This window comes from Mus musculus, chromosome 4 (assembly GCF_000001635.26).
Source record: "Mus musculus strain C57BL/6J chromosome 4, GRCm38.p6 C57BL/6J".
Lineage (NCBI taxonomy): Eukaryota > Metazoa > Chordata > Mammalia > Rodentia > Muridae > Mus > Mus musculus.
The window spans coordinates 64,848,265-64,873,155 of NC_000070.6; the positions used below are offsets into that span (position 1 = coordinate 64,848,265).

The following is a 24,891-nucleotide window of genomic DNA, read 5'->3' on the forward strand; positions in this document are numbered from 1 at the left end:
ATTATTAATTACATACATCTCTGTCAATGAATGATGTCTCCATCTTGTAGTGTCTTCTTCAATTTTGATCTTAATTGTTTAAAATATTCTTTGTAGTGCCCTTTTACCTCCTTATTATTTTTAGTTTTGGTTTATTTTGAAGATATAACGAATGGAAATTTTTTTCTGATTTTTCCCCTTAGCATATTTATTATTGGGAAATGGAAAAGGTAATGCATATTTAATGTTGATTTCTCTACTCTATTTTTTAGATGAAATTATTCATGTATTTAAACATTTTCTGGTAGATTTTATATGACCTTTTAAGGGTATCTACAATTAAGATAATTTGACTTATTATTTTTGTTTGCATTCCTTTTCTTTTTTCTCCTGTCTTATTTTTGTTAAGTCTTCAAATAGTTTTCCAACATTCATTTACAGCAGATATATCCTTTATCTTGTTCCTGATTTCAACAGAAATGCTTTTCACTTTTCCCATTTAGTATGATATTAGTATTAAGTTTATCAAAAGTAATCTTTGTTTAGTTCAATTGTGCTCCTTCTAATTCTTGTTTTTTTTAAAAGCTTTTATTGTAAATAGATATTGAACACTGTTGATAGTATAAGAGAAAAGTCTGATTTCGTTCACTTGTAAGCAGGTATGCAGTTTCTTCAACACCATCTATTAAGAAGACTCTCTTTCCCATGTTCAGCTGAGGCCTTTGTAACTGGGCCTGTCTATGTTTTTGGACTCTGAATGATGTTCCTTTGACCTGGTCTGCTTTTTCTTTAACATCATGCTGTTCTGATAACTATACCTTTTTAATACAGTTTGAAATTGGGAACTTTAATAAATCCATCTATTTTTTTTTCTTTCTGCTCAAAATGATTTTCCTTATTCTTATAATTCCATATGAATTTTAGCATGTTTTTCTTATTTCTACAAAAGCACTTTAAGAAGCCCTTCCCCAAGGAGTTTACTATACTATAGATGGTTTGGAAGTGATATAGGTATTTTAAAAGTTAAAATCATTTATATTTCAATTCTATGGACATCATTTTTTATTTAGTTCTGTCTTCTATAGTATTTTTATTTGATGTTATAGGTTTCCTGAGTTTATTCATTTTATTTGTTTTTGATTTTTTTAATATCACTGTAAATAAAATTGTTTATTCTTTCAATAGTCTGCCATCAGTGTGTAGAAATACAGCTGAGATTTGTTAGCATCTCTTTGTTGGTATGCTAATGAGGAGTCTGAAGAACTGACAGGAAGAATAACCACAAGACACGAAATCATTTAAATGGAAACCGAGAATGATAATCTGCCAAGCACTTGGCAGCTTTGGAGATTATTATGTTGGATATTTTAGGTTTTGTCTAGGTGCTAGCTCATTATAGAGAGAGGCGACTCTAGGGTAGGAAGAGTTTCTGTGTGCCTACAGCTAACATATTAGCAGGACCCAGACCAAGGTTCACAACATTTTTCTTTGCCATATGAGGGGGAAAGCTCAGCTTTGATGAACAGTGCTGCTTCATGCCTCTGCTGGTACATCCATCACTAACAGAACACAAAAACAGATTGTGCAGTGCAAATGCTTTGTCCTGTGGAAATTGCTTTAACTTTTCTACCTGTCAAAGGGTAAAATTATGGAAGAACTTGACAATAAATTATAAGAAACATTATATAAAAACTGTTCTGATACAAGGGTGTCCAGGTATATATAAATTTCTTTTATTTTCTGGTAAATGATCATTGAAGGACATTTATACAAAATTTCTTCCTTAACATAGCAGCCACAGGGTCCATTATTATAAGAACTGTTTTATTATCTTCACTAATACCTGTATTTAAAGCACTCAATGCTTTTACTTTCCTAACAGATTGTTGCAATGTGTATTTTTTTTCATTACATGTTCCATTAGTCCTTTTAGTTGTCTAAAAATTGCTTCAGTTGTATGTCTATCCAACAGAATTTGAACTTTGCTTTTCTGTGTTCCCAGAAACTATTGTTCTTCATATAGTCCTGTGAGGCTATTGTTAATGTAAGTATCCCCGTAATTCTGCCTTCATAAACCTGAGTAAAGTCTGATTCTCAGTTACTGCTTCCCAAATCCTTTCCTTCCAGCTCCTATCCTCCATTAATTAAATGCTTCCCTCTTGAAGTGTATCAATCTTATCCTTTCCTTCTGTTGACAGAGGTGTTCACTGAGTTAGCTTGAGTGACAAAACAAAGTAAAACTCTTTTCAACTACTATTTCTTCTCTGTTTCATATATGATACCACTCTATCATTTACTGTAGTCAGTCATTGTCACCAATCCCTGGACATGCCTTATCTGCCCTGTAAAATCCTTGAGGAAAGGAAATAATAGGTTAGAGCCAGCTACATGGTCAGAATAAAGCCACATGATATCACAGTCTTCTTATTACATCAGCAGTCAGAAAAACTGATTTCAAGAGAACCAATGACAGAGCTCTCAGGAATATGAGGAGTGGGTGACATCTTGTGTGAAAGTTTATCATTGATATGAGGATAGCCATGTCAAGGATCCTAATGCCTCAGACTCATGGCAATAGCAAGGACTTTCCCTGGTCAGGCTCAGGGGAATGGCAAAGCCTTCCACTGATCCAAATATGGATACTGTCTCTTTACACACAGTGTATCAAACACAGCTTCCTTCCCTCAGAAGACTGCAGCCTGAAACTCCTCCATACTTATCATTCAGCTGTATATAATAAACTGGCCTCAATTATTTGTATATGATAATTTAATGACTTTTAGGGTGCTGATACATGTTCCCAAGAACACCCAATCCACCCAGTCCCAGCTTTGCTGAACACACGTCTGTTGTTTCTTCACTCCTCATCTCCCCAGTCAGATCAATCCCAATGCTATGGAGGCTGAAGCACAGGAAGAAAAGTCAAAGTTCGTGGTCCTTTAACAAATCCGTCAATTTGTACACACTAGCCTACTGAGTTGGCTGGAAATTGAGGTTAAAATGTTAGAGAGACTCTAAGAACTTACTATGGTTATCTTTAGATTATAAATCAAATAAACAAGTGAAATACATCATATTATCAATGTAAGAAGTATTTTACCCACACATACTCACAAAGAAAAAGACAGAGAGAGAGGCAGAGAATGAGACAGATAAAGAGACACAGAGAAAATGAAATGAAGAAAGTTTAGAAATATCAAGCAGAGGTACAAGATATATCTTGTCAAGGTAGTGTGTGGAGCAGTGAGGTGAAGTGACAAGATGTATACTGGATTGGGCATGTGTGAAATAGGTCTTGTTTAGGGAATGGAAGGTACAGACACCCCAAGGTAAGACCAAGCAGAGGGTATTGATAGATAAGCATGAAATCCAATATGGCTGGCATGGCATAAGAAAAGGAAACTAGACTGGTACCTTGGGGAGTCAGAGTGATCTTATAGGTCATTTTAAGGACTGACTTTGGTACTAAGATGCAAATTTTGAGACTTTTTATAGTTAGGAAATATGGCATTGGATTTTTGTTATAAAAGAATAGCTTATTTTCCTGAGTTGAAAATAGTGGGACAGTGGCAGAAAGACCATCATTACAAAGCTACTACAATAGTGCAATAAAAGACAATAATACATGGATAAGAGGTAAAGCAGGGAAAGGAGGGAGAATGAATTGATTCTGCATTTGCTAATGGATTTTAGATGGTCAAAGGAGGAAAAGAGAAATTGAACAAAGTTGACTCTAGCAATAAATGTGTTGAAATTGCCATATTCTAGGTAAGGGAAATTTTCTAGTGAGAAAGTATGTTTACTTGTTCTCCAACCTGACATGGGCAAGGGAAGAGGTTAGCTCACTCATGTAAAGTTTAGAATGTTGATTGGATGGATACCAATGAAGTTCCGGCACTTGCTTAACTAAGCAATTACAAAGTACAGGAAATAGATCTGGGTTAGAGAAGCATGTTTGAGGTTCACTATTAATGGGAATATTTGTTCTTCAAAGTATCCAAAGACTGATGTCTAGTGATCTCAACAGAAAACTAATCTTGAAAAGTATGAATAGAGATTTGAGGAAATGTAGCAAGTATATATACTACTTTTTAAATAAAAGAGGACAGTGTTTCAAGGGAAATCTCTTGCAAGGGAGGGTGCTAACAAAGCAGGCCATCACTTCTAAAACAAACTTAACAGATTGCTTGGCCATGTAGGACTTTCCAGAGAAGCCAAATAATACTATGATATCTCAGAATAGTCTGTCAAAAACAGAAAATGGAAAAGCAATATCTCTAGTGGTACTCTTCTCATTTCTAGTTTTCCATTGATAAACATTTTCCTGTATACAGTAACCTAGGAGTTACACCACCCAAATCCTTTGTAGAGCAGAAATTTCCATGGATTCTATCAATCACAGAGTCCATGTAGATCCTCTTGTATCAGAAAAATATATGAAAAGATAAACAAATAAACAGGAAACAAAATAATGGCAAAAAACCCCAACAATGTCAGAACCTTAACTTGCAAGAAGACAAGACCTAAGCTTGAGAACTACATGGCAGTCTAACCAGCTGAAGCCTCACTTTTTGTATGACAGCACATAGCTGGGTTTCAGGAGCTACTTAGCACTGTACAGATGCAAGTTGTGTTCAGTCTGTGTCAGTACACTCTGGAAGAAGGGGGAGCTACAAAATATCACTGTCATTGCATTCTACCAAGTTAAACTCTCACTTATTTTCTATGACCTCTCTGCATGTATTTCCTTCACAGAGCCCACATAAACTATTTTCTGCAATGCCTACACCGGTCAATTAAGGAACTGATTTTGGATTTAAACGTTCTGAGATCTCAGGTGTGATTCTATCAGGCAACTGTATCTAAGTGGACTATCATTCATCATTCTGTATCAGCATAATCATGCACAGGTTACAGACAATTCGCTTTGCTCACAGGGTCACCTGAACAGATCTAAGTAGGTCATAGAGTATAAAAATAGTTGGGAAGCCATGATGTTGGATGCTTCTCAATCATTATTATCATTATTCCATCTTTGTTTCCTGTAATTGAGTTTATAAGGATGAGGATTCCTTTATCTGCCCTACATATTTCTAATGCACTGATAAGCCGCTCAGTCAAATCTGTTGGCTGGGATATATATCTCCAAGCACAAAGCAAAAGAGTCTAATAACTGAGGCATAAGTTGAATTAGCCATATGTGTATATATAAAAATATTTTTATGTATTTATTTATTATATAATTTATTATGTATAGTTGGGTTCATAGACACATATGAACCTAACTATTTATAAGTAAATAAACAACTATATCAAAATCAGCTACAAAGCCAAGTTCATGCCTTGCATTAAATTGTGTGTTTGAGATTAAAAGCCAAGTCCCCCTTTTTTGAAACTGAAATATGAAACATATGATTGGTTTTCTCTTTTAAACACAGAGTCAGGGTTGCAGAAATAATTTGACATACCTCAGTGCCTTTCTCCTGTAAGCATGCCAATCCTGATCCCATGTTTTTAGATGTTGCTGCTTGTTTCCGTTCTTTCATTGCTTGGCCAAGACCTAAGCAGGATCTCTCTGTCTCTCTTTGTCTCTCTCTCTCTTCTCTGTCTCTCTGTCTCTTTCTCTGTTTCTGTCTCTGTCTGTCTGTCTATCTGTCTGTCTCTCTCAGGTCAGCAGCAATGCTGATATGATAGGATCATCCGGTAAAAGGATAACTGGAAGATCATCTACACAGCTTTCAGCAGTCTGAAATCTCCTGGACTCCCAACCAGTAAGGGTAAGAGCCAAGAAATTGTGGCCAAAGTTGAACTAGCTAAACAGGACAAATGGCAAAATGCCCAAAGAGATTTATAAAGATCTTATTCTTTTCTCCTTTGCCTTGGTCAGATATTTAAGGGTAATTGCCCCTTGAAAGATATACAGAGTCAACCTGGGGTGTCACCTAGAGCCAGCCATGCGCAAACAGCTCAGGCTATTGCAGACTGAGTCCTGAACTGTAGAAAGAAAAGATGGAGGAGACAAGACCTGTCCACTCTATCCAAGGGGCTTTTTGCAACAATATGGAAATTGTTACCAGAAAAGATGTTGAGCACATAAACTGAAAATCAACTTGTAATGTAGCCTCCGTTTTCCTCAGTGGGTCTCAGTATTCTGTGTGCTAAGTAACTCTCATTTTTTTAATGTGAAATGCAAAAACAGAATGTTGAAGGGGAGATGACATCCAGTTTGGTGTCTTTAGTCCTGAACTCTCATCTGCTATATAGCCTTTGCTCTCTTTTGTCTGTAGAACATTATTCAACTTTTCCACTCTTAGCCTTGGTATCCCAAATGTAATATGGAAAAGGTCCTGAACAAGTTCCATATGGTATTCCAACATTCTAGTTTAATCTATCTATTGGTTTGGAAGTCACAGTAGGATACACCTGTTAACATATCAGTTGCCATACTGAGTGAAATTCCAGGGAATATTTGAACTGATGTTTAAAACCCCTCATCTTAGAACAGCTTCAGAGATAATCCTCCCCCATGCCTACTTCTGATAAATTACCTTAGTTCAGGAAAGATTAAGGTTCAGGTTGTGCTGTGGAGATAGATGAGTGGGGCTACCTTAAGGCAAATTGAAACTCACACCACCCTGTATTTTGTATTCTACACATTACGGGAGTATACAGAAAATGCAGGAGAAAGTCGATCTTTTCTTTCCTGCATCTTCTCTTTTATGATGTGCACAATGCCATGTATATTCAGTTTTACAACTACATCTTGGGTTGCAGACCAAAATATTTATGTAGTTTTTTTTATATTGCAGAGAAGACTTATTCACACTCTCCTGCACAACATTCTTCAATACCAGACACTTACATACACTCTACTACTCTATTTCCTAATGTGGAATTCCAGGTATGAAACTTTCTGGGTCTTACACATTGTGTGAAATATACTGGGTAGCGAAAGTCTGTCTTATCTCTTCTATCCATCATATGAGGATTAAAAGGAGATATTAACCAATGTTAAGGTCTCAAGGTCACACAGCTAGTAAAGTGTCAGAGTTGAGATGCTATCATATGTCTGTAAGATTAGACATTTCTAGGGTATCTGTGTTGCTACAAAATACTTATATAAACCTGGCTCTCTCTCTCTCTCTCTGTGTGTGTGTGTGTGTGTGTGTGTGTGTATGTGTGTGTGTCCATCCTTTGGAGGAAAGACATGAAGTTATAAGGAGGGTATGATGGTTTGTACCCACAGCAAGTGACACTATTAGATAGTGTGACCCTGGTGGAATGAGTAGGTGTGTCACTGTGGGTGTGAACTTTAATACTTTAGTCCTAGCTGCCTAGAAGTGAGTATTCTTCTAGCAGCCTTCAGATGAAGATGTAGAACTCTCAGCTCCTCCTTCACCATGTCGGTCTAGATGCTGCCATGTTCCTACCTTGATGAAAACAAACTGAACCTCTGAACCTGTAAGCCAGCCTCAATTTAATGTTCTCCTTATAAGAGTTTCCTTGGTCATAGTGTCTGTTCACAGCAGTAAAATCCTAACTAAGTCAGAGGGTGTACAAAGTAGTAACAACAACCTAGACCTGCTGGCCTCTGCAAGTTTCTATGTGTATGATTTCTTACTTAGATTGTAGAGAATATTTGATTATGATAGAGTTTCTGGCAGAGAATCCTCAGCTGTTCCACTCAAAAGGCCTCTTTCTCGTTCTCTTTTAAGAACATATTGATTAGAGCCCAAATAACCTCAACTCTATTCTTAGGACTGCACTTTAATTACAATGGATTCTCAGGAAAACCTGATGTTTCAGCCTCTGCCTATTCTTTCCCCTTCCCCTGTGTCTAATATGCAGAACAGAATCATGCATCAGAATGACTTCCTTTTAAAAATATGATTTGCAAGCAAGATATTAATAATATTGTAGTCACATTAATTGTTTCAACCTTAGTAAGACAAAGGTGAATTTTTAGATTGAATTCAATGCTTAATTTTAAAAATTCATTTTATAACATTTACGATTACATCCTAAGGTAGTAATGAGAACAGTGGCAATAATAACAACAACAATATAATACTCACAATTAAGCATTTACTATTTCTTCACACTGTAGAAACAGTTATGTGCATTATTTCATTTAATAGAGTAATCACACATATTATTATTATTCCTACTTTGCAAGATTTGGGTCCAGAGAGTAAAACAGTTTTTCCCAGCTTCACTCAGTTAGTACAAAGAGTCTAGAATCTCTCTGGCTCTGGAGGCTGAGGTTTTAATTATCAACATAAACTAAATATCTGAAAAGCAGGAAGTTGATTTGAGAGCTCTAAAGAGGCCCTAGAAGAGCAACTATGAATTCTGATGGCTTCTGGGGGTGAGTGAGATCCTGGGGCTTTTATTTTGCATGTAAACCACTGGGGATTTTTGCCTGTAGCAACTCTACAGATTACACTGGAATTCTGAGGGGTCCAGGCACTAGCTGGGAAGTCAGGTGACAGAAACAATGACTCAAACCAATCAGATGATCACAAACCTGGAGTCCCCAGCGGGGTTCCAGGTGGTCAGGCATAGCTCTGGACATCTAGTAAAGCAGTGACTTGGGAAAGGCAAGCACTGGACTGGCCTTGAGCTGCCTCGATGACATCTGGGACAGGGAAGTCCTAAGCACCAGGGACAGGGATCTCAAGTCCTTGCTTTAATTGGCCTAAAGGACCTGCAAGCAAACTTGGTTTTGCTGCCCAGCTCTTCCTCGATTTTCAGGATCTGATTGTACTTGGCCAGGCACTCAGATCGGCAAGGGGCACCGTATTTGTTCTGCCCAGTGCAGAGCTTTAGCACTAGGTCAACAATGAAAGTATTCTCAGTCTTCCTAGATCGATGGAACACCATGACGGCCCAGACATTGGACGGGGCCAGCTTACACGCCTGCATAGTCTTGGTCACAGAACTGATCTGGTTCAGTTTGAGAAGGAGGCAGTTGCAGGAATTCTTGCCCACAGTCTTGGTAATCCGTTTAGGACTGGTGACTGTAAGGTAATCCCCCACCACCTGGATGCCTGCACTAGCTGTGAACTTCTGCCAAGTTTTCCAGTCATCGTGGTCAAAGAGGTTTTCAATAGACACTACTGGGTACTCCTGGATAAAGGACTATTCCTATGTCAGCCAGATGGACAGGTGTGATGTACCTGCTCAAGTCATTCTGAGACTTGTAGTCCAGTCATACTGCCAGACCTGTAGAACTTAGAGGTAGCAATGTCCATACTGATGACAACCTGGTCAGTTTAGCTGGCCTTTGCAATTGCAGTCTTCAGCAGTTCCAGGACCTCTTTGTTCTCCAGGATGTTAGGTGCAAATACGTCCTCATCACCCATACTGGTGGCATCACCGCTTGAAGATGTTCTTCAGGTTTTAGTAGACCTCTACTCCAATATACATGGCGTCCTGGAAACAGGATGACTCCACAGGCAGGATCATGACCTCTTCCATGGCCAGCTTATTGCAGTCATGAGAACCACCATTGATCACATTGAAAGCTGAGATAGGTAGGGTGACTTCAGGGTTGCTAGCTAAGTCGGCAATGTGATGGTAAAGGGGCACGAACTTGGCAGAAAGCCAGGGACACTCCCAGGATGATATTTACACCAAATTTAGATTTATTCTCAGTGCCATCCATCTCGATCATTAGTTTGTCAATGCTCTCTTGCTCCACAATAATCAGTTTCTTGCTAAGCAGACCAGGTGCAATAGTGTTATTGAGGTAGTCAGCAGCCTTTGAGACACTCTTCCCCATGAAGCATATCTTATCATTGTTGGAGGAGACTTTCTGTGCTGTAGAGATCCACCTCAATATTGGGATTCCCATGAAAGTCAAAGATCTCTGAAGCATGGATCTTGAAAATAGATGAGGTGAACTTCGGTCTACCAGACGGCTGTGAAAGAAGGAAAGAGGGTTGTGCAGATACAGAAGAGAATGATATTCTGATGCTTTTAATGAATTCAATAAATTTGATAATTAAGATACCAGAGAACAGGACAACAGGAAATAGACCTCACTAACACCAACACCAAGCATCGGTATTTCATTAATGTCTCTTAGAGCTCAATAGAAAAAGAAAAGGAAAGAAAAGAAAAAAAGAAAAAAAAAAGGAAAGAAAAGAAAAAAGACAAAAGAAATCTATGCAAACATATGCCTATAATGTCTCCTAAGTATCAAAATCAAACCAAAACATTGCAAGCAGATAATACTTAAATGCCTGGTTCCAGGCCAAACAGATAATAAAAGGACAGCTTATTGTCAAGTCTCTGGCTCCATTAGCAACATATGGAATATTTTGTTATACATGAAAAAAAGTTTATGAATTTTAAGTGTCTGGTTAAAAATTGCAATTATTTGGTTAAATAATTGAAACTATTACTAGAGAGACAGAGGAATATTGTAGAGATCAAATTGTATTATCTGCAATTCCTCAGAATACTCAGTTTTGTTAATTAATGTTTTCTTTTTTTGAGAACAATTTTTTATTACATATTTTCTTTATTTGCATTTCAGATGTTATATCCTTTTCTGGTTTCCCCTCCAAAAACCCGCTATCTCCCCATTTACCAACACACACACTCCTCCTTCCTGGACCTGAAACTTCACAGGACCAAGGGCCTCTCCTCCCATTGATGACCAACTAGGCCATCCTCTGCTACATAAGCAGCTGGAGCCATGAGTCCCACCATATGTTTTCTTGGTTGGTGGTTTAGTCCCAGTGAGCACTGAGAACTGGTTAGTTCATATTGATGTTTTTCCTATGGGGCTGCAAACCCCTTCAACTCTTTGGGTCCTTTCTCTAGCTCCTTCATTAGGGACCCTGTGCTCAGCCCAATGGATGGCAGTGAACATCCACTTCTGTATTTGTCAGGCACTGGGAGAGCCTCTCAGGGGACAGCTATATCAGGCTCCTGTCAGCAGGCTCTTGTTGGCATCCACAATAGTGTCTGGGTTTGGTGGTTGTATATGGGATGGATCCCCAGGTGGGACAGTCTCTGATGGTCATTCCTTCAGGCTCTGTTCCACACTTTGTCTCTGTAACACCTTCCATGGGTATTTTATTCCCCTTTCTAAGAACAGTCAAAGTATGTACACTTTGGTCTTCCTTCTTCTTGAGTTTCACATGTTTTGAGAATTGTATCTTGGGTATCCCAAATTTCTGGGCTAATATTCACTTATCAGTGAGTGCATATCATGTGTGCTCTTTTGTGATTGGGTTACCTCACTCAGGATGATAGTTGTCTTTCATATATTTCTTTCATAATTTATATACTGTATGTTGATTTGTCTCAATCCTTACTCTTTATTGATATTTAAATTATTCTCTAATATTAATAATTTCATAAAATATACAAATAAATTCAATATCTACCCCCTTTCACTCCTCCAACTCTACCTATAATCTCCAGACATGTTCATCCTTCCCAGATTCAAATATTTTATTTTTTATTAATTTTTATTATTCCTTTAATTTTTGATATGACAGTTGCATCAGTTTTCCCTCTCCTTCCTCTAAACTTTCCAGTATACCATCCTTGCTCTTTCAAATTTATGCCCTCTTTTAATTAGTTGTGATTGTATGAGTTTTTATATATATATATATATAGACACACATACATTCTCTCATACACTCACACACACACACACACACACACACACACACACACACACACACACATTATCAGAATAAGAATCTGATTAATGTCACTTGTTTGTATGTTTTCAGCACTGACCATTTTCTATTGCGTAAACGAGTGGTATAGTCTTTTTCCTGGGTAAGATGATTTCTCCTACTCTCAGTTGCCTGTAGTTCTTTGTGTAGAATTGAGGCCTCATGGGTTTCCCCATCCATTCTCGGCACATCTATATTGTTGTCATTGTTCATCTTATGTTTAGGCAATAACCTTGGTTAGATTGTATGTGTATGGATTCTGATATTACTTGGAGACATAGTCTCACAGCAAGCTCCCTGATTATTTCCTCTTCTCTTCTCTCCTTCTCTTCTCCTTCTCCTTCTCCTTCTCCTTCTCTCCTCCTCCTCCTCCTCCTCCTTCTTCTTCTTCTTCTTCATCCTCTCTCTCTCTCTCTCTCTCTCTCTCTCTCTCTCTCTCTCTCTCTCTCTCTCTCTCTCTCTCCAGTGTTCCCTGAGCCTTAGGTACAGGAATTGTTTTGTAAATGTATTCACTGGGAATCAGGTCCACAAATCTGAATTTCCATTGGTTGTGGTCTTGTGTACTGAGCTCCTTCTGCTGCAGAGAGAAATTTACTTGATGAGGGGTGAGGACTACACTTATCTGTGGATATAAGGATAAACATTTAAAATGTATTTAGGGATTATGCTGGTACAGTAAAGTTGTGGTTATAGATTCTCCTATAAGATATATGGCTTCTCTAGCCCTTGCTTTCTACCTTTTTAAAATCACCTTTTCATGCCTTTCAGTAACCACAGGCCCCTTTCTTTTTTTTTTTTTTTTTTTAATTTTTTTTTATTACGTATTTTCCTCAATTACATTTCCAATGCTATCCCAAAAGTCCCCCATACCCTCCCCCCACTCCCCTACCCACCCATTCCTATTTTTTAGCCCTGGCGTTCCCCTATACTGGGGCATATAAAGTTTGCATGTCCTATGGGCCTCTCTTTCCCTGATATAGCTGTCTCTTGTGAGACTATGCCGGGGCCTAGCAAACACAGAAGTGGATGTTCACAGTCAGCTATTGGATGGATCACAGGGCCCCCAATGGAGGAGCTAGAGAAAGTACCCAAGGAGCTATAGGGAACTGCAACCCTATAGGTGCAACAACATTATGAACTAACCAGTACCCCGGAGCTCTTGACTCTAGCTGCATATGTATCTCAGGCCCCTTTCTAATGTGCATGTCTTTACATTTTGTTTTATGATCCACTGAGTTATCCAAGTCCATGTGTGTGATCAGGAATACAGAACTATCTGTTTGATCCTAGTGGTCCCACAGGTGGATGCACACCTGAATGGAACTGTAAATAATTATTCAATGGGAAAGGAGAGGATCCATTGAGTCTCTCTTCCATCGCTGTCTGATTACTGATAAGTTCTACCTTGTCCAGGAAAATGTACCTGCTGTAGGTTCACGGTTGTTGTGGCTCTTTTGTACCCTGAAGATAAGGTCTTCCAGGCCTTACCCTTATCTCTCTACTCGTATACCCCTTTTCCTACCATTCTATAATAAACCCTAAGGCTTTTTTTTTTTTTCCATTTTTTATTAGGTATTTAGCTCATTTACATTTCCAATGCTATACCGAAAGACCCCCTTACCCACCCACCCCCACTCCCCTACCCACCCACTCCCCCCCTTTGGCCCTGGCGTTCCCCTGTACCGGGGCACACAAAGTCTGCGTGTCCAATGGGCCTCTCTTTCCAGTGATGGCCGACTAGGCCATCTTTTGATACATATGCAGCTAGAGTCAAGAGCTCAGGGGTACTGGTTAGTTCATAATGTTGTTCCACCTATAGGGTTGAAGATCCCTTTAGCTCCTTGGGTACTTTCTCTAGCTCCTCCATTGGGAGCCCTGTGATCCATCCATTAGCTGACTGTGAGCATCCACTTCTGTGTTTGCTAGGCCCCGGCATAGTCTCACAAGAGACAGCTACATCTGGGTCCTTTCAGTAAAATCTTGCTAGTGTATGCAATGGTGTCAGCATTTGGAAGCTGATTATGGGGTGGATCCCTGGATATGGCAGTTTCTACATGGTCCATCCTTTCATCTCAGCTCCATACTTTGTTTCTGTAACTCCTTCCATGGGTGTTTTGTTCCCACTTCTAAGGAGGGGCATAGTGTCCACACTTCAGTCTTCATTTTTCTTGAGTTTCATGTGTTTAGGAAATTGTATCTTATATCGTGGGTATCCTAGGTTTTGGGCTAGTATCCACTTATCAGTGAGTACATATTGTGTGAGTTCCTTTGTGATTGTGTTACCTCACTCAGGATGATGCTCTCCAGGTCCATCCATTTGGCTAGGAATTTCATAAATTCATTCTTTTTAATAGCTGAGTAGTACTCCATTGTGTAGATGTACCACATTTTCTGTATCCATTCCTCTGTTGAGGGGCATCTGGGTTCTTTCCAGTTTCTGGCTATTATAAATAAGGCTGCTATGAACATAGTGGAGCATGTGTCCTTCTTACCAGTTGGGGCTTCTTCTGGATATATGCCCAGGAGAGGTATTGCTGGATCCTCCGGTAGTACTATGTCCAATTTTCTGAGGAACCGCCAGACTGATTTCCAGAGTGGTTGTACAAGCCTGCAATCCCACCAACAATGGAGGAGTGTTCCTCTTTCTCCACATCCTCGCCAGCATCTGCTGTCACCTGAATTTTTGATCTTAGCCATTCTGACTGGTGTGAGGTGGAATCTCAGGGTTGTTTTGATTTGCATTTCCCTGATGATTAAGGATGTTGAACATTTTTTCAGGTGCTTCTCTGCCATTCGGTATTCCTCAGGTGAGAATTCTTTGTTCAGTTCTGAGCCCCATTTTTTAGGGGGGTTATTTGATTTTCTGAGGTCCACCTTCTTGAGTTCTTTATATATGTTGGATATTAGTCCCCTATCTGATTTAGGATAGGTAAAGATCCTTTCCCAGTCTGTTGGTGGTCTTTTTTTCTTATAGACAGTGTCTTTTGCCTTGCAGAAACTTTGGAGTTTCATTAGGTCCCATTTGTCAATTCTCGATCTTACAGCACAAGCCATTGCTGTTCTGTTCAGGAATTTTTCCCCTGTGCCCATATCTTCAAGGCTTTTCCCCACTTTCTCCTCTATAAGTTTCAGTGTCTCTGGTTTTATGTGAAGTTCCTTGATCCACTTAGATTTGACCTTAGTACAAGGAGATAAGTATGGATCGATTCGCATTCTTCTACATGATAACAACCAGTTGTGCCAGCACCAATTGTTGAAAATGCTGTCTTTCTTCCACTGGATGGTTTTGGCTCCCTTGTCGAAGATCAAGTGACCATAGGTGTGTGGGTTCATTTCTGGGTCTTCAATTCTATTCCATTGGTCCACTTGTCTGTCTCTATACCAGTACCATGCAGTTTTTATCACAATTGCTCTGTAGTAAAGCTTTAGGTCAGGCATGGTGATTCCACCAGAGGTTCTTTTATCCTTGAGAAGAGTTTTTGCTATCCTCGGTTTTTTGTTATTCCAGATGAATTTGCAAATTGCTCCTTCTAGTTCGTTGAAGAATTGAGTTGGAATTTTAATGGGGATTGCATTGAATCTGTAGATTGCTTTTGGCAAGATAGCCATTTTTACAATGTTGGTCCTGCCAATCCATGAGCATGGGAGATCTTTCCATCTTCTGAGATCTTCTTTAATTTCTTTCTTCAGGGACTTGAAGTTTTTATCATACAGATCTTTCACTTCCTTCGTTAGAGTCACGCCGAGATATTTTATATTATTTGTGGCTATTGAGAAGGGTGTTGTTTCCCTAATTTCTTTCTCAGCCTGTTTATTCTTTGTGTAGAGAAAGGCCATTGACTTGTTTGAGTTAATTTTATATCCAGCTACTTCACCGAAGCTGTTTATCAGGTTTAGGAGTTCTCTGTTGGAATTTTTAGGGTCACTTATATATACTATCATATCATCTGCAAAAAGTGATATTTTGACTTCCTCTTTTCCAATTTGTATCCCCTTGATCTCCTTTTGTTGTCGAATTGCTCTGGCTAATACTTCAAGTACTATGTTGAAAAGGTAGGGAGAAAGTGGGCAGCCTTGTCTAGTCCCTGATTTTAGTGGGATTGCTTCCAGCTTCTCTCCATTTACTTTGATGTTGGCTACTGGTTTGCTGTAGATTGCTTTTATCATGTTTAGGTATTGGCCTTGAATTCCTGATCTTTCCAGAACTTTTATCATGAATGGGTGTTGGATCTTGTCAAATGCTTTTTCTGCATCTAACGAGATGATCATGTGGTTTTTGTCTTTGAGTTTGTTTATATAATGGATTACATTGATGGATTTTCGTATATTAAACCATCCCTGCATCCCTGGAATAAAACCTACTTGGTCAGGATGGATGATTGCTTTAATGTGTTCTTGGATTCGGTTAGCGAGAATTTTATTAAGAATTTTTGCATCGATGTTCATAAGAGAAATTGGTCTGAAGTTCTCTATCTTTGTTGGATCTTTCTGTGGTTTAGGTATCAGAGTAATAGTGGCTTCATAAAATGAGTTGGGTAGAATACCTTCTACTTCTATCTTGTGAAAAAGTTTGTGCAGAACTGGAGTTAGATCTTCTTTGAAGGTCTGATAGAACTCTGCACTAAACCCGTCTGGTCCTGGGCTTTTTTTGGCTGGGAGACTATTAATAACTGCTTCTATTTCTTTAGGGGATATGGGACTGTTTAGAAGGTCAACTTGATCCTGATTCAACTTTGGTACCTGGTATCTGTCCAGAAATTTGTCCATTTCGTCCAGGTTTTCCAGTTTTGTTGAGTATAGCCTTTTGTAGAAGGATCTGATGGTGTTTTGGATTTCTTCAGGATCTGTTGTTATGTCTCCCTTTTCATTTCTGATTTTGTTAATTAGGATTTTGTCCCTGTGCCCTTTAGTGAGTCTAGCTAAGGGTTTATCTATCTTGTTGATTTTCTCAAAGAACCAACTCCTCGTTTGGTTAATTCTTTGAATAGTTCTTCTTGTTTCCACTTGGTTGATTTCACCCCTGAGTTTGATTATTTCCTGCCGTCTACTCCTCTTGGGTGAATTTGCTTCCTTTTTTTCTAGAGCTTTTAGATGTGTTGTCAAGCTGCTAGTATGTGCTCTCTCCCGTTTTTTCTTGAAGGCACTCATAGCTATGAGTTTCCCTCTTAGAAATGCTTTCATTGTGTCCCAAAGGTTTGGGTACGTTGTGGCTTCATTGTCATTAAACTCTAAAAAGTCTTTAATTTCTTTCTTTATTCCTTCCTTGACCAAGGTATCATTGAGAAGAGTGTTGTTCAGTTTCCATGTGAATGTTGGCTTTCTGTTATTTATTTTGTTATTGAAGATCAGCCTTAGTGCATGGTGATCTGATAGGATACATGGGACAATTTCAATATTTTTGAATCTGTTGAGGCCTGATTTGTGACCTATTATGTGGTCAATTTTGGAGAAGGTACCATGAGGTGCTGAGAAGAAGGTATATCCTTTTGTTTTAGGATAAAATGTTCTGTAGATATCTGTCAGATCCATTTGTTTCATCACTTCTGTTAGTTTCAGTGTGTCCCTGTTTAGTTTCTGTTTCCATGATCTGTCCATTGGTGAAAGTGGTGTGTTGAAGTCTCCCACTATTATTGTGTGAGGTGCAATGTGTGCTTTGAGCTTTACTAAAGTTTCTTTAGTGAATGTGGCTGCTCTTGTATTTGGAGCATAGATATTCAGAATTGAGAGTTCCTCTTGGAGGATTTTACCTTTGATGAGAATGAAGTGTCCCTCCTTGTCTTTTTTGATGACTTTGGGTTGGAAGTCAATCTTATCAGATATTAGGATGGCTACTCCTGCTTGTTTCTTCATACCATTTGCTTGGAAAATTGTTTTCCAGCCTTTCATTCTGAGGTAGTGTCTATCTTTTTCTCTGAGATGAGTTTCCTGTAAGCAGCAAAATGTTGGGTCTTGTTTGTGTAGCCAGTTTGTTAGTCTATGTCTTTTTATTGGCGAGTTGAGACCATTGATGTTAAGAGATATTAAGGAAAAGTAATTGTTGCTTCCTGTTATTTTAGTTGTTAAAGGTGGCATTCTGTTCTTGTGGCTGTCTTCTTTTAGGTTTGTTGAGGGATTACCTTCTTGTTTTTTCTAGGGCGTTGTTCCCGTTCTTGTATTGGTTTTTTTCTGTTATTATCCTTTGAAGGGCTGGATTCATGGAGAGATAATGCGTGAATTTGGTTTTGTCGTGGAATACTTTGGTTTCTCCCTCTATGATAATTGAGAGTTTGGCTGGGTATAGTAGCCTGGGCTGCAGTTTGTGTTCTCTTAGTGTCTGTATAACATCTGTCCAGGCTCTTCTGGCTTTCATAGTCTCTGGTGAAAAATCTGGTGTAATTCTGATAGGCTTGCCTTTATATGTTACTTGACCTTTTTCCCTTACTGCTTTTAGTATTCTATCTTTATTTAGTGCATTTGATGTTCTGATTATTATGTGTCGGGAGGAATTTCTTTTCTGGTCCAGTCTATTTGGAGTTCTGTAGGCTTCTTGTATGTTCATATGCATCTCATTCTTTAGATTTGGGAAGTTTTCTTCAATAATTTTGTTGAAGATGTTTGCTGGACCTTTGAGTTGAAAATCTTCATTCTCATCCACTCCTATTATCCGTACGTTTGGTCTTCTTATTGTGTCCTGGATTTCCTGGATATTTTGAGTTAGGATCTTTTTGCATTTTCCATTTTCTTTGATTGTTGTGCCGATGTTCTCTATGGAATCTTCTGCACCTGAGATTCTCTCTTCCATCTCTTGTATTCTGTTGCTGATGCTCAAATCTATGGTTCCAGATTTCTTTCCTAGGGTTTCTATCTCTAGTGTTGCCTCGCTTTGAGTTTTCTTTATTGTGTCTACTTCCCTTTTTAGGTCTAGTATGGTTTTGTTCATTTCCATCACCTGTTTGTATGTTTTTTCCTCTTTTTCTGTAAGGACTTCTACCTGTTTGATTGTGTTTTCCTGTTTTTCTTTAAGGACTTGTAACTCTTTAGCAGTGTTCTCCTGTATTTCTTTAAGTGATTTATTAAAGTCCTTCTTGATGTCCTCTACCATCATCATGAGATATGCTTTTAAATCTAGGTCTAGGTTCTCAGGTGTGTTGGGGTTCCCTGGACTGGGCGAAGTGGGTGTGCTGGGTTCTGGTGATGGTGAGTGGTCTTGGTTCCTGTTAGTAAGATTCCTCCGTTTACCTTTCGCCATCTGGTAATCTCTGGAGTTAGTAGTTATAGTTGACTCTGTTTAGAGATTGTTCTTCTGGTGATTCTGTTACCGTCTATCAGCAGACCTGGGAGACAGATTCTCTCCTCTGAGTTTCAGTGCTCAGAGCACTCTCTGCTGGCAAGCTCTCTTACAGGGAAGGTGCGCAGATATCTTGTATTTGGACCTCCTCCTGGCCGAAGAAGAAGGCCCAAAACAGGACCTTTCTCAGACACTGTGTTGCTTTGGCAGTTCCCAGGTGGTACAGACTCTCAGCGCCTCTGTGCTTCCGCCTGTTCCAGAAGCTGTCAGGTTCTCTGGCGCACCCTCTCACCTGTTCAGACTAATTTCCTAAGTTCGGCGGGTCCCGGACCAAGATGGCGACCGCTGCTGCTGTGGCTTAGGTCGCCTCCCCAGCCGGGCGGGCACCTGTCCTCTGGTCCGGAAGGTGGCCGGCTGTCCCCGGCCCACACAGGGTGCTGCCTCAGCCCCTCTGTGCTTCTGCCTGTTCCAGAGGCTGTCAGGTTCTCTGGCGCACCCTCTCACCTGTTCAGACTAATTTCCTAAGTTCGGCGGGTCCCGGACCAAGATGGCGACCACTGCTGCTGTGGCTTAGGCCGCCTCCCCAGCTGGGCGGGCACCTGTCCTCTGGTCCGGAAGGTGGCCGGCTGTCCCCGGCCCACACAGGGTGCTGCCTCAGCGCCTCTGTGCTTCTGCCTGTTCCAGAAGCTGTCAGGTTCTCTGGCGCACCCTCTCACCTGTTCAGACTAATTTCCTAAGTTCGGCGGGTCCCGGACCAAGATGGCGACCGCTGCTGCTGTGGCTTAGGCCGCCTCCCCAGCCGGGTGGGCACCTGTCCTCCGGTCCGGAAGGTGGCCGGCTGTCCCCGGCCCACACAGGGTGCTGCCTCAGCGCCTCTGTGCTTCTGCCTGTTCCAGAAGCTGTCAGGTTCTCTGGTGCACCCTCTCACCTGTTCAGACTAATTTCCTAAGTTCGGCGGGTCTCGGACCAAGATGGCGACCGCTGCTGCTGTGGCTTAGGCCGCCTCCCCAGCCGGGCGGGCACCTGTCCTCCGGTTCGGAAGGTGGCCGGCTGTCCCCGGCCCACAAAGGGTGCTGCCTCAGCGCCTCTGTGCTTCCGCCTGTTCCAGAAGCTGTCAGGTTCTCTGGCGCACCCTCTCACCTGTTCAGACTAATTTCCTAAGTTCGGCGGGTCCCGGACCAAGATGGCGACCACTGCTGCTGTGGCTTAGGTCGCCTCCCCAGCCGGGCGGGCACCTGTCCTCCGGTCCGGAAGGTGGCCGGCTGTCCCCGGCCCACACAGGGTGCTGCCTCAGCCCCTCTGTGCTTCTGCCTGTTCCAGAGGCTGTCAGGTTCTCTGGCGCACCCTCTCACCTGTTCAGACTAATTTCCTAAGTTCGGCGGGTCCCGGACCAAAAACCCTAAGTCTTAGACACTGTACACTTAACTGTCTCTGACACTTAGCACCTTGAAAAGCAAAAAATTGTTTCATTCTCCATCATTCACTGTAAAGAGAAACTTCTCTGATTAAGGCTAAGAGTAATATCTGTCTATAGGCATATATATTTATGTTTTTATATAGTTAGAAGATTACTTGCTGCCTTGTCAATTCAGCTAAACAGCAATAGTAACATATCCCCTAGAATCATAAATATTTTTTACTAGGTTTACAGTACCAGATATGAAATATCCTCTACAAATCAGCTCTCCAAACAAATAAGAGAGAGGTTGGTTACCCTCCAAACAACTACCCCACTATTGTAGTGATGAGCATATCTTTTCTGGTTGGTTGTTGTTGTAGTTCAGAGTTCAACAATGGGGTAAAACAACGGATGTACTTTCTCCACCCCCCCACCCACTTTTCATAGCGCTTTCTGGCACTGTGGATATTAATCACCAGGTAGGAAGCTTTCAGCTCAATTTCAGCATGTTTTCCTTATAGCATGCAATCACAGTATGTGTTATTTTCAACAACGTCTTTACTATATAGTTCTGTTGGACAACAGAAGAATGGCAAAAGATATATCTTTGCAGGGACCACTGGATAGTATTAAACAACAATTTGTAAGCAGGTAATCCATACGTGACACCGGGTTTGTTTTTTAATAACCCCGGAGTTCTGGGAGCAGCAATATTCAATCAAGTTGGGTATCTTCATTTATTTTATTTTTAACTTTTTTAGCTTATATTTTTAAACTGACATACAAAATAATAGGTTTGCATGTGGCTCTTTCATATACTCTTCATTTGGATTAAGTTTCTTACCCTATTCTTTTTCTTTCCCATTTCTTCATCTCTGTTTAACATTTCATCCTACAGTACTGCAGCTCGGTATGTTCTGCCTTCTATTTTCTTTCAATGAGACATCAGATTGATGGTCATTTTTAAATTTCTTTTATTAGGCTTTTATAGGTTAAATACCCAGATCTAAGCATTCAAGGCTATGGTTTACATATGGTTTGCATGGGTATTTGATATTCATTCAGTATATTTTTTTTCTACTTCTATCAACGTACCTGCAAATTGTATTTTTATTTAAAGCTTAATAAAATTCAACTCAAAATATATCACATTTTCATTATCCATCCATGGACAATTGTATTAAATTTTGAAATCACATTGTTGAGACAAATATGACAGTTTTTTTTTTCTTTTTACATTGTTTCCTTGCAAAGCATCTTTTAAAGCATCAAGTTGACAGTTGTTACATTCAGCAAGAAACTGCCCATACAATGTCCTCTATTTGATAAATCAGGACAAATAAGGAGGTGAATCGCTAGCTTCTGTTCATTGAAACCACACAAGAAGCTTGTAAATATTTCCATTCTTGGTCTTGATTTGGGACCCAGGATTTACAGTTTCCTGATTCTATCATTTTATATGAATGATTTTCTGGACACTTGAAGAAAAACATGAATCTTGATGATGAAATAAAGCATACACCACTTGGTCTAAACTTATTATGCACCCAACACTATGCTGGGCTTTGTAGAGGATTTACTATGGAAAAAATACATGGAAAGCAACACACTCTAGTGGATCAAAATTAATAGTATATAATATGTATCATGTACTCTAACAGTCATAGGAACTTCTACAGAGTCATTCCAAGCAAGAGCAGCAGCAGCAGTGGAGTACAAGCATCTGGAGCCTAGAGGACTACGCGTGTGCTACAAGGGGCATGGCTGGAGAAGTGACCCAAGCCCTTGGAGGAGCTCAGAAGATCGTGAGTTGGATCCCAGACATTGGATGGTTGGAGATTGATTTTTGCTTTGATTGTGACTATGCCCTGATATTTTCCCTCTTGAAGGAAGAAACTGTTTTAGTGGAGCCCGCAGTTAAGAGACTTTTAATTGTAAAAAGAGTTTGGATTTTAAAAGAGATGGATATTTTAAAGAGATTGAAAATTTAAGAGTATGTAAAGACTGTGGGACTTTTAAAGTTGTTTAGATCAATTAGTTCAGCCCTTTTATAAAGTAAATATCCACTAAAGAGCATGTGTCATAGCAATAGTAAGAAAATACAATGTAAGTACCTATGTGGAAGTAACAGTAGTCTGATCAGAAATGGTTGACACTGAGCCTCCATACACCTTTCAATATTCAAGTCTTGATTAATGTGAACGTGTCTTCCAGCCATCAAGTTGCATGGGTTGTTTATCACTATTAAGGTAACTCTAATTCCTGTTAGTTCACAAATCTGTGATTAAGGAAAACTCAATTCATCCATATTTGAATTGGGAGGATTTCATAACCAGTACTCAGACTGGCCTATATGAGCAGAAATCCTTTAGATTTCTAAAAAGAATAAAATTTGGCAGATGCCATAATGTAAATATATTCCAACAAGAAAACATGTCTCCCCTTCCATTGATGTCAGATAAGGCAATCCTCTGCTACATATGTATCTGGAGACATGGATATCACCATGTATACTTTTTGGTTGGTTGTTTAGTCTCTGGGAGTACTGGGTGGTCACGGGAGATGATATTGTTCTTCTTCTGGTATTGCAATCCCCTTCAGCTCTTTCGGTCCTTATGATTGTGTCTCTTAGAGATTTTCTTTGAAGGTTCTGAGCTATCTTCTTTTACATTCCCCTTTGGTACTGTTATCTTGACATTTGCCTTTGTAGAAACCACGTTTATATATAATACTTCACATGTTGTTAGCACATGGTAGGTACTCAGTACATACTTTCCACTGAGTAAATGTAGACAGAAACAAGTATTAATTGAATTACTAATAATGAAATTGATGGTCAAGACTATCTTTCTACAACTCATTCCAATTTTCCTTTGCTTTGTCTATTTTAAGCTACATATAATTCATGTAATAAAAAAATCACACATTTTAATTATGTAGAGGTTAATTATTTAAAGGATATTCTTAAATACAGTATGCCAGTATATACAGTTTGGTTACATAGTTATCCTTTCATCATACATTAAGCCATTTTTATGCCCCAAATATAACTTAGATATTTCACTCCTGAAAATATACCCAAATCACTCTCTCTAGTGAAACAGGAATACCTGTTCATTCTTGCTCATTGCTGTCATGTTCACAATGACTAGAAAACAAATGCACACCAAATACCCAACAACAAATGGGTAGGTAAAACAGGTGTGGTATAGATGCATAATATAATATTACTCAGCTCTAAAGAAAAATAAAATAGGCAGAGAAATAGGTAGAATTGAAAAAAATACATTATTTTCAATTTGGTAACACAGACACAAATGTTCAAATGCCACGTGTTATCTCTCATGAGGATATGAAGATGCTAACTTTATTCTTTATTCTTATATGAAGTAACTGTGCAAACCAGGAAGTGAGGAAGGAAGAAAAGGAAGAGATTAACTTAGGTATCTTCAGGGTAGTAGACTGTAAGTAAAGAGAAAATAAAATGGAGAATACTGTTAGTGAAAAAATTTAGGCAAAGAGAAATTTGGGGAAATTGGGAAGATGATGAGAAAGGATGAGGAAGATTTGTAGAGGTAAAACAGCAGATACTGGTGAGGATGTGGAGAAAGAGGAGCACTCCTTCATTGCTGGTGGGATTATAAATGGCGTAGGATTATAAATGGAAATCAGTTTGGCGGTTCCTCAGAAAATTGGACATAGTACTACCTGAGGACTCAGCAATACCATTCCTGGTCATATATGCAGAAGATACCCCAATATGTAATAAGGACACATGTTCAAGTATGATTGTAGCAGCCTTATTTTTAATAGCCAGAAGCTGGAAAGAACCCAGATGTCTCTCCACCAAGGATTAGATACAGAAAATGACTTCATGAAATTCTTAGGCAAATGGATGGAACTAGAAAATATCATCCTGAGTAAGGTAACCCAGTCACAAAAGAAAACACATGGTATTCACTCACTGATAAGTAGATACTAGCCTAGAAGCTTGGAATACTGAAGATACAATTCACAGACTACATGAAGCTCAAGAAGAAGGAAGACCAAAGTGTGGACGCTTCAGTCCTTCTTAGAAGAGGGAACAAACTACTCAAGGGGGGAAATATGGAGACAAAGTGTGGAGCAATGACTGAAGGAAAGGCCATCCAGAGACTGCCCCACCTGGAAATTCATACAATCACCAAACCCAGACACTATTGTGGATGCCAAGAACTGATTGCTGATATAACTGTCTCCTGAGAGGCTCTGCCAGAGCCTGACAAATACAGAGGCAGATGTTCACAGCAAACCATTGTACTGAGCACAGGGTCCCCAATGGAGGAGTTAGAGAAAGGAATGAAGGATTGAAAGGGGTTTGAATCCCCATAGGAGGAACAACAATATCAATGAATACAGACTCCCTAGAGCTCCCAGGGACTAAACCAGGGACCAAGGAGTAGACATGGAGAGCCTCATGGTTCCAGCCGTATATGTAGCAGAGGACGGCCTTGTCAGGCATCAGTGGGAGCAGAGGCCCTGGGTCCTGTGATGGCTTGATGTCT

General features: G+C 39.6%; 1 pseudogene; it reads right to left on the bottom strand.

Moving 5' to 3' along the window:
* Positions 1-8,028: 8,028 nt before the first annotated feature.
* Gm11218 lies at positions 8,029-9,784 on the bottom strand (annotated as a pseudogene).
* Between the last annotated feature and the right edge of the window lie 15,107 nt (positions 9,785-24,891).